Source organism: Rhododendron vialii, chromosome 12a (genome assembly GCF_030253575.1).
Source record: "Rhododendron vialii isolate Sample 1 chromosome 12a, ASM3025357v1".
NCBI lineage: Eukaryota > Viridiplantae > Streptophyta > Magnoliopsida > Ericales > Ericaceae > Rhododendron > Rhododendron vialii.
The window spans coordinates 17,810,804-17,825,039 of NC_080568.1; the positions used below are offsets into that span (position 1 = coordinate 17,810,804).

A 14,236-nucleotide genomic window follows, 5' to 3' on the forward strand; every position below is an offset into this window, starting at 1 on the left:
AATCCCTAAAGAATAGATTCCGTTCAACCAAGTTAAGGAAAACCAAATTCTTGATGGTCAAGGTCGATTAGGCGGCGCACCTAGCCCTAGAGCTCTTTAATGCTCTCGGTGAGCAAGTATGCTCCCTGACCCAAGGGATGCAGGAGGTGCTAATGCAAAATTGCACCCTCATTAATTCGGAGGCTCAAAGAGTTGCCGTCAAGGGGCTTTCGAGATGAGGATGGCCTGCAGGACCAAAAAGAGCATAATAGCCAAGAAGAGAGGGTATTTTTTATGGCTAAGGTATTTTTTGGAAGAAACTAATTAGACATTAGTGTTTAGGAAGAAATGGTATTTTTAGAAAGAAAACTAGTTTGTAAAAGAGATATTTTTGGAAAGAATTAAATTAGTAGTTAGGAAAAAAGGGTATTTTTAGAAAGAACAAAGTTTTTTAAAAAGAAAGTATTTTTTCAAAGAAAGTAATTAGACAAAGGGGATAGTTTAGGAAAGAAATTAGAATTTTTTTGCTGTTGTAATTTTGACGTATTTATTTTGAGGTCTTTTGGTCTAGGTCGAGCAGCATAACAGATTGCCGTCACCCTTTTGGCTCGAAGTCAGTTAGGCTACAAGTCTCCCAAAGTAAACCTAGACTATGTGGATGCAAATTCATCGAAATCGATGAAAGAGGATAAATAGGGAATGGAGTGAAGGGTTGCTTCAAGTCGCATTACAATGTCATCGTCCTTAAAACGATATTCGACCCCACTAGTTTGAGAGAATTTGGTGTCCATCGAGTTATAATGAAGCCGTCTCTAAGATAAAATGAAGTCTAGTTTTAAACTATTGCCTAACTGCGTTATGCACCAACGAAGAAAGACGGAAAACTTTCTCTCTCTAACTTCCAAGAGCTAGGGCTTGCGCCCCCTCCCATTTCCCTTGCTTTTCAGCAGTAGACGGGGGGGGGGGCTCTGCCTCCACCACCTCTACCTCCCCTCCCCCCCTCTCTCTTTCACGCCGACCACCTCATGCTCTTCTCGATCGAAGCTCTCTGCTACCTTCATCACCTAACCTCCATCACCCACAGTGATGGAGGATCTTTTCCATCCTCATCGGCTCCATTCCAAACCTCATGAGGGTCAAATTTGGTTTGTCCGTGGTGTTTTGTGGGTGGTTCAGCGTCCCCTCCGACAAATAAGTGGTTAGTCTCATGGCGGCGGCTTTGTTAACAGTTCTGGCGATCGGAGGTGTTTTTGATTGTCTTTATTTTTTGGTTTTGCCTTGCTTCTCTCCTGTTTGGGAGAGTGTCATTCCCTGCATGGAACTTTTGCTTCCCTTTGTTGGTGTTTCTATTTCCGTAGTGAGTTGCTCGAAGGAGAGGATGGTGAGGCGCATCAAATTACAACTGTCGTCTTCTTCTCTGGTTGCGTCCGCTCCCCACGTGGAACTCTCTTTATGTCACGACCCAAATTTGAAGGGTAAAATTTGTGACATGGCCAGTGATTTAAAAATTACCACAGGCCTTGATATCAACAACCATAAAATTTTATTCTAAAAGCTCCCAAGTCTATAATTTAAAATATATTACAACAGAGCTTATTAGCGTCCGAACTTAATACAAACTTTGAACTTCAATAAGTAAAATATATCATTGTGGCCAACACACACGTGCCATTTGTCATCACATCCTTTTATTATTTAGCCACAACTACTGGAATCTTCCACATATAATGACAACCTTCCTTAACCTTGTGCTTACGCCACAACCTTGCCTTCTAATAAGGTTGAAAACCACCCCAAGCGTAGGACTAGATCGTTGATAGCATAATAACCGAAAAGTCGGGATCATACCCACAGAGAATCGAAAATAACTTGTTCGAATTGTAGATGTAAGGGTTTGTGGCGTTTAGACGGCCAACTTTTGATTTTCCTTTGAAAGGTGAGAAATACCCTTATGAAAAAGACTAGAAAATGAGTTTGGACTAAGAATTAAAGGCGGCAAGGCAATGGAGTTACTAACGCCCGTAACTTAAGCCATCTAACAATTCTCAACGAAAACACGGTTGAATCGCACGGCATAGGCTATCAACCAGAATATTTAGCTATAAAAATGGTTAAACTTGATATAGAGTTTGAATAACAAGCTAAACACAAGGCATGACATCGCTCCCGGAATAATGTGTGCAAGCCAATGATCACCGGAGATTAATAACGCCAAGACTTGAATTCAAACTAAATATCAAAGTCATGAACTAGAAGCATAGTTTGGAAAGCGAGCAAGTTCTTTGATTCTTTTGGCAAACACGAACCGAGACATAGCTCTCGTAACTGTGTGAGCAAGCACATGATCATCGAAGATTAACATCGGTAAGTTTTGTTACATAAAAGGGCGAACTACGTACATTTACAAACCAAACCTCAAGTCTTAAGTTGAGAAGAGCAAAATTAACCTAAATCACAAGGTGTTATTCCCACATGGCTAAGCCTTATCCACTACTCACACATAGCTAAAAGACTATACATGGTAAGAAAATAGAGCAAAAGATTTAACCGAAGAAAACGAAAATAAATTTGATTTATGCAAAGATCTAAAGCATAGCTACAACATTAATAAACGAGAAATTAACATAAGACAAGTACTTACTTGAGTTCTAAGGAAATTACAGAAGGAAAAGCATGAACAACAATGGAGGTCTCTCCTAGAGAGAGAACTAAAGCTAGAACATAAAATAGATTATTAGATAAAGTGGGAGAGAAGGATATTTATACAACTCAACTTCTCTCCCAACAAATATCCTACAAACATACTATAAGTAGTAAGTATTCCATAAGTGGAAAGTTCAAATGTAGCAAATATCTGGCCGAAGGCTCGTGGTATCGATACTAATTATTGAAAGTATCGATACCACACTGCTAAGCTTGAAATGACCATTTTTCCGTAACGCTCTGGTATCGATACGGTTTTAATCCGTATCGATACAACATTTACTGTCTCAATAAGCCAATGCGTATCGATACAGAAGAAGACTGTATCGATACAGGGAGGTTATCTCTAGTTCTGCTTTCAGCTTCAGCAAACAGCTCCCATCCACAGCTCCACAGTACTTTATTTTCATTCTCTAAACTTAAGTAAAGACTACATTTTAAATCTTTCTTTTACATTTTCTTTAAGTTAATTCATTTAATGAAAATAAAAAAGTACCCCCCATTTGGAAACAATGGCATTACCAGAATTTCAAGATTCCAATTAATCAAAATGTCAACCCCCACTTTTAGTGTAAAATGGAAAACTGCATGTAATTTTCAAGAGAAAATGGCTCAAAACATGACCTTGTTCTCCAAATAAAACCTTCAAACTTTGTAGTTACTCTTAGACAAATTCAAGGATCAATTACTGTAACACCCAAAATGTTTAATTATGCTAATCATGCTTATTTAAGTATAAGTTAATCATAGATGTTAAATTATGTGGCTTTAAGTGCTTACGTGTCCTTTATGTGCTATGTGACACACACAAATTATATTTGAATTATATGCCATGCATATGATTTATGTGTTATGTGTCAAATTTCCTAAGACAAAATATAGGGATTCATAAAACAAGGTTATGGGTCAATGTGAAACTATTATTGGGTCCTTATTTGAAGAGAATGTTATGTGACGGTTCATTTGATAATTAGATCACCCCTTTTCTAGACAATTCCAGACTTAGAAGGAAGAAAAAAAAAATGGCTCTCACCCTCTTATTCTTCCAACGTTCTTTTTCTCTCTCTCTCCTCTCAAGAAAAAAAATCAAGAAGTCTTCCCATCTTCTACTTCTAGGGTTTTGGTTCTAGGGTTCAATCAAGTTCTTGGAGCAAGATTCAATCTCAAATCCATCTCTCACCCAAGTTTTTGAAGCTCTCTCAATCCATGATTTAAACCTAAAAAATGTAAGTTTTCTTGTAGTGAGTTTGAAGAGAAATCTGTCCAGAGATTTGCTGAATTTTTGTACCTTATGCCAACGAATTATTAGACATAGTAAATCATCTTCAAAAATTACGAAATTTTTATGGGATGTCCCTCAATGAGTCTAAAATGTCGTGTAAAAATTTGGGATTAATATACCTTAAAACGAAGTCTAAAAAAATCTCGCACTAGACTGCGCTCTGTTTTACTGCTACTGCTAAACCTCTGTTTTGGCCTTCGGTTTTTGATGAGTTTGACCTAGTTTTCTATCACGTTATTTTCTATAATTTTTATGTGAGGTACCCATATGTGTCTAGTATATCGTGTCCAAAAATTAGAGTAAAACTCAAAGAGAATAATTTTAAACAATTCGTTTACTAAGCTGCGTTCTGTTTCGAACAGCGCTGAATTCTGCAGTCTTAGTCTTTGTTCTTTTAATTCAAGGGCATAGTTTTTGACCTTGTTAATTCTTGAATAATTTTGATAGAATATGCATATAAGTGATCTTTATGTGGTAAAAGTATTAGGACCTAGTTCTGTATGGTTTGTTCTCAAGAATTCTTTAAGTGAAAGTACGTTGAGTGGTCATTTTAGGTATCATGCATATGCATTTTTGTTTTCAGGAATTCTTTGTGTAAATAATATATGTGCATATACAATACTTAGGATTTGGTGATCAAGCGAAGGATACAAGGGATACAAATTGATGTTTAGTTGAAGTGCAAAGGAAGGTGAGTAACCTCATACTTTGAAATGGAAAATTTTACGAACTCTTTTTTTATGAAGTGTGACTTGATTTTCTATGTTATGAAGTGATATGTCTAAGTGTTTTGAGTGCTATGTTATAATGAAAATGTTCCTTAATGTATTTCCTAAAATGTTTGAAGTATGTATGTTACAAGTTTTGATTTACGAAGTATGTATGTCATGCCCCTTACTTCACTATATGTGCCCGCTAGTGGGTGCCATAATAGCCAGCATTATGTGCTCTTTTGGAGGGTTTTATATTATCTATTATGTGCCTTCTTGGAGGGTTCTATAATATCCAGGTATGTGCCATTGCCGATGGGTACCAATAATCGGCCGGAATCCCGATATGTGTCATGTATGTGTATGTATGTGGTAAGCTTGGCGGTATTGGCTAGGTAAATGTGTCCGAGTACTTTATGCTTTCATGTAAAATATCTTTTGGATTTCTTTTAAATGTTCGTAACTAGTGTGCTATATGTGTGTTGAATATTCAAAACCCAAATTAGAGTATGAGCTTTACTCACTGAGCTTTCAGCTGACGATTTAATTACCAATTTCAGGTGATGAAGTATGATAGCTTATAGGTGCAATATTTTGTGCAAGTTTGGGCTTCATGAAATCGTTTTGCATATAGAAAGGAAGTAGAAAGAAGACTTGTATTTTTGGGCATGTTTTGTACTTGTTCCCCTCATTACCAAGGATGTATATAATTTTTGCAAAGTGATGTACGTAAGCTATGTAATTTAGGGAAGGCTATGGATGTGCATGTTAATGTAATTATGATATCATGAAAGTTATCAATGTATGGATGCTCTAGACCAAATGGGTTGTGCTCATTTTGCTTAAACTTGTTTATGGTTACTTTTATCAATAGACCCCATAAATTTAAGTGACGTTTTCTTAATCGCTTCTGCAAATGTTCATTTTTTTTATTTAGAGCACTTTTTCTGAGCCCATTTGGTTATGTAAGAAGGCCTTGTCGGCCGGTCACGGGCTGTGATTCCCTTATAAGGGGTCTAGGGATAGCATGACGTGACAATTACCGCCATTTTTAACCTCGAAAATCAATACTTTTTTGGAAAGTCATTTTTTCATATTTAGATAGATTTTAAGGGGCCGACAGAATTTTCGGGTACTTGGAAGCACTTGGCCATGCATGGCGTTAAAATGCGTCTTATTTGCACGTTTTACCTAAAAATACTAAAAACACACCTTACGTACAATATCGTATAAAAGCTAGATAAATGAAAGTTAAAACAACATAAAACGGGACTAGTCGCACCAAATATCTACAATATTGGGTGCTCATCACCTTGAATACCTGAAACACAAAACCAATTCAGTAAGTTACGATATATTAAGGCCACATAATAAATATGTGATTAAGTAGGATAAAAAAAATAGCATAATAATTCATCAACTTGCAAAATTATAAGAGATAGAACAATCATATTCCAGTTGCAATCACCACAATTGAGACAAAGATAGATATATCAATCATCATTATAATCATCATATCATCATCTTAATTAACCATCATAGTTTCACCTTGACCATCGTCTTGGGCAGTAATGCGGTAGCTCAGGGAGCGACCCCAGCAAAACAATGGATTGATATCAATCCAATGGATATCTGGCCGTATCCTTTCCACGATCCATAGGTGTCAATTCAAACGTAGCTCGTTAGAGCTCTTCGCCCAAATGTTACACCAATATTCATTAAACTTCCTTTTAAGAAAATCAATCCCATGTCTTTTTATAAAAATCTTTTTCTTTTCACAATTATACTTATATAATTTATTTTTATTCAATATAAGATTTAAAAAAAATCACAAAACAAGTTTTAGAAAAATAATATGTACTCAGAGTATATTCGTAACTCACCTTTTTGCCTCCGTAATTTACCGTATCGTATTAGAACCTAATCCTTTTTCTCCTCGCTTGTTCTTTTTTACCTTCTCCTTCCTTCTTTCTCTCTTTTCTTTCTTCCTTTTGTTGGTGTCGTGTGTGTGATATGTGTGCTTGTGTTGGTTGAGCATGAAGGGGAGGGGGCCTATTTATACTTGTAAACTACAAGATCTAGAATATCCTAACATATCTAGCCATATCTTATATTATCTAACAAAATCTAGAATTATCTAATAAAATCTAGAGAAAATCTTATATAATCTAAGACAAATTCAAGTATATCAATTAAGATTTAAGAATATCTAAAGTATCTCTACAATATCTAGGAATATCAAGATGAAATCTAACATTATCTTTCATAAGATCTAACCATATCTTCTAGAATTATCTCCCATAGAATCCATTGGAATCTAGAATTATCTTATATAATCTAACAATATCTAACAAAATCTATATAATATCTAATAAAATCCAATCAAATCTTAATATATCTTATAAAATCTAGGGATATCTAGTACCCTTCTTTCTGGATTATTCTTTGGACCTTATGGCTTTCCGTTTCGCGGGGGACTCGTGCCTCACTTTCGTGTCGCGATGCTGTTAATAGGGTTGGGGCGATCTGTAAAATAAAAATTGATTGATACACTGAAAATACTCTAATTTTTATTATTTTCTTCTAATTCTTTCTAGCGTCTTATTTGTTTATAAAAGTCAGGGTGTTACACTTTATCCCTTTGGGTAGTGTTCTTCTGTACTCAAGAGGATTCATATCCAAACCACATGGATAACCCATTATCGTGGGTTTGTTCCCATTGATGGGCTCCGATTTGGGGTGTAGCCCTTTGGGAGGATTTTGAGTAGTCAAAATTTTCTGAATTTGTTCAAAAAAAAAAAACCTAACGAAGAAAGACCGAAATACCTTTGGATTTGCGAGCCCGCCAAGAATAAGTACAGGTGATAATTCTAGAGAGAAAAAACAATCAAAATTTTTCTAATTATCTGTCAACCAATTGGTAGAACCCCTTGTCCTTATGTAGGCACGGTTCATGACTGTTAGCTAAAGACTACATCTCTTTGATTAATCCCAATAGCAATGTCTATTCATGCAACCCTAATAGTCATATTTTTTGGTTTGATCACGACTGTTCATTTAGCTTGAATAGATACACCTTTTGTGCTTAAATCCAATGTTTACGTCTATTCTTTTAACCTGAACAGGTATGTCTCTTGGATTAAAATAATTCACCAATAATTACATTTAATATTTATTAAATATTTTAGAATATTCCAACAAACTCTTGATTGCAAATCGGGATGGAAAAGTGCAGTTTATTCAAAAAAATTGGGCAAAGCCTCTGACAAGAATTAAAAGATCTACAGAAAAAAATTGGTTGAAATCGGACAAGGTTACGATTAGAGAAGATGTTAGAAAGAGTAATGGATCGATAGTCAACTTGATTAGCACCTAAGATTGTAAGATCGTGGTGCTAAAAGTTTCCTAGCTTGGGGCGTTTTTATTTATTATCGTCGTTTTTTATGTGATTTTGCTCATAAGGTAGTTTGTTTAGTGTTTCAAGTAAAACGTCCTTAAAAGGCGTACTTTGATTGCAATGCCAACCCTCAAGTTAGTTCAAGTATCCACGCCCGGTGGAACTTGTGCCAAGTGACCAAAGAATGAAGGTGTGAGGTGTCGGGTGATTTTCGAGGGCCGTTGGATGCCAAGTTTTGGAGGCTGGCTTGAAGGCTTGAGATAAGCTCAGCGTATCGATACGCCCATAATGTGTATTGATACGCGTAGGCTTCCATGGGCATCAGGTTATATTGTATTGATACGCTTTATTTCTGTATCAATACGGAAGTGCTACGTGGGAAGGGCTATTTTAGGATAACAACATGGTATCGATACTTGGCATAATTCGTATCGATACGGGGAGCTTTCGGCTAGATATTTCTTACTTTTTGGGCTTTCCACTTATGGAATAGTTGCTTCTTTTGGGATATTTTCAGATATTTTTGGAAAGAGAAACCCCACTTTGTTTAAATAGAGGGTGTCATCTCTCTCCTTGTATCTAGTTCATTATTACTTTAGGTTTTTCTCCATTAATGTCTTGTTAAGCTTTTCAAGTGTAAATTCCTCAAGAACACATTAAGGTATTTGCGTTACGTTAATTTCTCGAATATTAAATTTGTTCGTATGTGTTGGATCTTTTACAATATCAAGTTTAATTTTGGTTCTATCGGTTAAACATGTCTTCCAATTCTAGCATGCTTTCTAGTCTTTTCATGTTGTGTGAGTAATCAATTAGGCTTGGCCACGGAGTGATTAATGCCATGTGGCTTATGTTAATCTTGCCCTTCTCAACTAAATACTTGAGGTTCGGTATGGAAAATGTGCGTGGTTCGCCTTTTATGTAACAAAATTTGTCGATGTTAACCTCTAGTGATCATATGCTTGCACGTATGGTTTCGTGAGCTATGTCTCGCCTCGTGTTTGCCAAAAGAACCAAAGAACTTCTTCATTTTCTATACTTCATTTTTAGTTTTTTATGTTTTCCTAGCTAAATCTTCCGGTTGATAGCCTATGTCGTGCGATTCAACCGAGTTTTCGTTAAAAATGGTTAGTTGGCCTAAGTCACGGGCGTTATGAACTTCTATACCTTGCCGCTTGGTTAATTTGTAAAAACTCATTTCTAGTCATCTTCATAAGTGTTTATCATCTTTCAAAGTAAAACCAAAAATTGGCCGTCTAAACGCCACAAACCCTTGCATCTACAAATCCTAGCAAGCTATAAAGAATTTTCTCTATGGGAACGATACTGGACTTTCCGATATTATGCTAACAGCGACCTAGCCCTACGCTCGGGATAATTCAACCTTTTTCAACGGTTAGGTTGAGGCGTAAGCATAACCCATTGTCACTATTTGTTAGTTTATTATTCTTGGACACTTTTCTTTCCTTGATTACTCACACACCTAATTGTAGAGGTTCATAATTTTCAAAGACTTATAGAAGTGGAGAGAGACTATAGAGAAGTTAAAATTTTTCCAGATGGAAGGTATAAAATGAAATTGGCGGGGGGGGGGGGGGGGGGGGGGGGGGGGGGGGAGTTCTGTGTGTGCGTTAAAGGTCCTAGTTATAGAATTTGGAAGTATGGAGGTCAAAAAAAAAATTGGAGTCCAAGCTACATCATCGATGATATCACAAACATAGAGTGGGCTCTAAGTTTGATGACAGTGTCGTTTTTGTTCAAATTTCAGAAAAACGCGTTTCGAATAAGGCAATAAAAATTCATTTAGGAAACTCATCATAATATTTTGGAATGTTTGGGATGTCGTGGCGGCATCCATTTTCCAAAATTGCCTATTGAACAACAAAAAAATTGATCGTGTGGGTGCTGATTGATTTATAGTGGTGCAATCGCATTATCAAATGAGATTCAATTGACCAAAGTTTTTATCAAGAGCGTTTTAATTATAAGTATGAGATTATCCAAAGTCTGATTGAAGAGATTCGATCTCAAAGTCCATGATCCAAATACAACGCAGAGTTCGTAAAAATAACAAACAAGCTCTATTTTGTACAATACTTTGAGGTAAGGCTTGGGGACATTATACAACCACCATGTATGATGTTTGGTGGTGTGCGGGATAAGATTGATACGATTAGAGATTTTTGTGTCCAAAAAATTTGATTTTACAGAGTGCTATCAAAATTTGATAATGATGAAAGATTTAAATCTTCCAAGGGCAATGCAGACCGATCACTAGGACTTGATTTTTTACCGTCAAGTGAAATGAGGTCTTTGCTCATCCTAAAATGATGTGCCTCATGTATAGGGTACGCATATGAAGATGTTTTGTAATGCTTGTCAAAATGGTCATATAGCTCGCTGTGGGAGCAACACAAAACTTACTGCGACTGTTTTCCTTTACTGAAAACTTTGCGCTCCTTTGCAGTACGATTTTCCCCATCATTATGTCAACCTAACTGGTTCGATCTAAGAAATGATGTTATCATTGAACACCTTGAATTGTCACATGTGGGGCTAAATATGGTGTCGACAATGAGGATACACATACAATGCACATTTTCACATTTGCAACCTTATTTGTTAACTGTTCATTCAGAGCTAATGAAATCATAAAGGACCTGCATGTAACCCATACACAACTTCGTAAAAGTATCCATTAACCTAGTATCAGTTACATATTCCTTCTAAGTTCACAACCCACCAGTGATCCTAATGTCCCTTCTAAGTTCACGGTATCTTCGCAAAGGTAATCAACAAATATAACAATGTGAAGGGATAAGTTGTAGTGGCAGTACTGGATCATAAGAGCATTAGGAAACACGTAAGGTATTTTGTATATTAACACTATGAATTTCAATGATGGAAGCACTATTGGGGTTGAAGTGTAATTTATTATCACTTTGGGGTCAATTCTATTATATTTAATAACTGGGTGGATTTGTAATTTTTTAAAGTATAGGGATAAATATGCAATTTAAAGTATAGGGAGTAGTCATCAATATTTTGTGAGTGTTAGGTTTAATAAAGTACAATAGTATATCCTAAAGTTCATATTATGAGTAAAATATAGGAAATTGATATTTGCGCTCTACTTTTTATTGATGGCGCTCTAATTTTAACGTGAAGTTACTAGTAACTTCATGAACAAAGTGGAGCGCTATCAGTAAAAAGTGGAGCCCGAATATCAATTTTCTAAAATATATCGATGACTACAAGAAAAATGACTCTTGATGACGAATCAATTTTTGTTGCTAAATAATCTGATTTTGTCACCATAAGTATTAGCGAAAACATTTTAGAAGTAAATGATATACGAATTAGGGGACATATGTTTTCTTTTTGTTCTTCAAAACATTAAACACCAAAAAATAGAAATATAGTTTTGGTCTTTGTTTTTTTGTTCTCCCAGGTGACGTTTGCTTATTGTCTCCAGAGAGAGCCGAAATCTTAAGTCACAGTACAATTCTTCAGTAGTACCATTTACTCCTCCTAAGTGCATCTCCAGTCCAATGTCCTCTATAATTCTATTTGGGAGGATCAAAATAAAGTTTTATACTCAAAAAGTGATTTTAGAGGGATTCACTAATCATGTTCACTCCAACCATAAATCTCTATATCTCTATTCTTCATCTTCATTTCAAATTTTATCTCACTTTAAGTCCAATAATTGTGTATTTCAATGTCAATTTTAATTATTTCTTTAGTTTTATATTCAAAAAATGGTTTTGAAGGATTCTTCGTTTTCTTTCCTCATACTCCAAATATGGAGAATAAAAATCAATTCTCCAAAATGGAGACAAATATGGAGGATGGATTGGACTAGTGCATAATTCCTCCAAAATGGAGGAATGAAAGGGAGATTTGGAGTTATATATAGAGTATACATTGAAGATGCTTTAATCCACATTGTAATAAGCAAATTGGTATGTATAAGCAAACTTAACAACAATGCTAATGCTTAGCCTTCAAACCTCGCCTTCAAATAAGGTTGAGAAAAACCCTAAGCGTAGGGCTAGGTCATCGGTAGCATAATAAACCGGTAAGACCGGGATCGTACCACAGGGAATTCGAATATAACTTAATTGGATTGTAGATTTTAAATGGTATAATGCAGCGTTCAAGACGGCCAACTTGGTGATGCTTTGAAACGGTGAAAATTGCCAAGGCAAAAGACTAGGAAAATGCTTAATTAACTTAAAAGAGGCAAGTCTAGGGATCGTCTAATCCTTGACTTAAGCCGTTACCGGTTCTCGATTATAACTCAGGCAAGAGTCACGATCGCGTGCTCAAGCCCGGAGAATTTAGCTTTAATGACTACGTTTAACGAAAGATGTGATTAAACGGAGACGAACCAACTTGTTTTTAATATTCGTCGAACACATAGGAGGCCACGAGCCCTCGGTAAGCTTTTTGCCAAGACCGCTTGGCTAAACACCTTACAAAGGAGTTAACACCCCTTGTTTAGACCAAAAATGCAAGTTAAGCTCTATTCCGAAAATTATGATTTTAAGCTCGAGGGCTTGAGAACCAAGTAACCACCTAAGTACTCGGAAAAGATTATCCCGAGACTTGGCCTAACGACTACTCACACATAGCTAAAGCATAAAAGAAAGCATAAAAACAAGACATGATTTTTAACCGATAAAAACGAAAACAAACTTGATATTATAAAGGATCCAAGTCGTACGAACAACTTTAATTAATGAGAAATTAATACACGAGAACAAACTTACTTGAGTTCTATGGAAATTACTCTTGAAAAGCTAAAGAAAACATTAATGGAAGAAATAACTAAGGTTAATAAAGAGCTAGGACCTAAAAGAGGGAGAGAGGTGGTCCTATTTATACACAAAAGACTTTCTCTCTCCTCAAAAGTCAGGAAAAATCCCAAAAAGTAACCCACAAAAAGAAAATTTCCATAAGTGGAAAGTCTGAAAAAGTAAGAAAAATATTTGCTCGGACAAAATGTTATCGATAACATTGCTATTGTTATCGATAACATCACTCTAATAGGCACCCAAGAAAATATGTTATCGATAACATTGCTCAAAAGTTATCGCTTTCCTTGCCTCTTGACAAATTCTGGGCCAAAATGATGCAAATGTATCGATTACTTGAACAGAGTAATCGATAACTTCAGGAAACCGAATGCTTGGTGGGGCAGGAATGGAGCATTGTTATCAATAACTTAACTCTTGTTATCGATAACATTCTGCAGAAATGAAGATCTAGCTTGCTGAACTGGTTGAGCTTCATACAAGACTTTGCCTCAAGGCTTTAGGATTTGGCGGCACCACTTCTATGGCCTCGAGTGGTTGGACACCAATGTACTTCCCGAACATCCCTTGGCACGCAAAACCGCCTTAATCGCTCGTTTTACTTGGAAAGCTCAGCAAAACACCTTACGTGCAAAATTTGACTTTAGCGATCAAATGAGTATAGAAACGTTGCAAATCGAAGGATTTGAGCACCCAAGATCATACAATCTTGTGTGCGTATCAGCTAAAAAAACACCTCACATTGTAATAAGCAAGTTACAAGTCTTTTAGTAAATAACCAAATTCCACCAATTCCATAACTAAACTTAACAACTTTTACCAATAACCAAAACTCAATAATCAAACCCAATAACCAAATTCAAAACTAAAAAACTAAAAAACACCCCACATTAGAATCGTTTCATTGAGAAGAATAATTTAGTGTGGTCGGGTGCGTGATTAGAACTCGTTTGTAATTAGACATAGATGCATTGCGTATTGTGGGGGGGTTTTTTTTATAGGGATGCAAAAATAACCAATGTGGAGGTAAAGTTTGTTAAGTTTGATTATGAACTAAATGGATAATCAAATGCTGACGTGGCACATTTTGATTATTGATTTTGATTATTTCCATTGCGGATGCTCTAAATCATCGCTCTTTTGCTCGGGCTCTAAATAAATTTTGGTCTCGCGAATTCTAGTAATTTAAGATATTTTTGAAAGAAATTCTTACGTTCATACTCGCAAGCCTACCCTTACCTTTTTTTTTATCAAAAAATAAGATGTTAGTATTTGTTAGATTATTATTATCATGACCAACCAACCTCTTATCTATATAAGTCGAACCCTAGATGTTACATTCTAA

The 14,236-nt window shown here is 35.9% G+C and overlaps 1 long non-coding RNA gene across 1 annotated transcript; it reads left to right on the plus strand.

The window, feature by feature from the left end:
* The first annotated feature begins 3,697 nt into the window (after window positions 1-3,697).
* On the plus strand, window positions 3,698-5,515 carry LOC131310030 (uncharacterized). The gene is made up of 3 exons (XR_009195087.1): window positions 3,698-3,908; window positions 4,591-4,655; window positions 5,235-5,515. It is a non-coding gene; the product is annotated as an uncharacterized LOC131310030 (long non-coding RNA).
* Window positions 5,516-14,236: the final 8,721 nt, after the last annotated feature.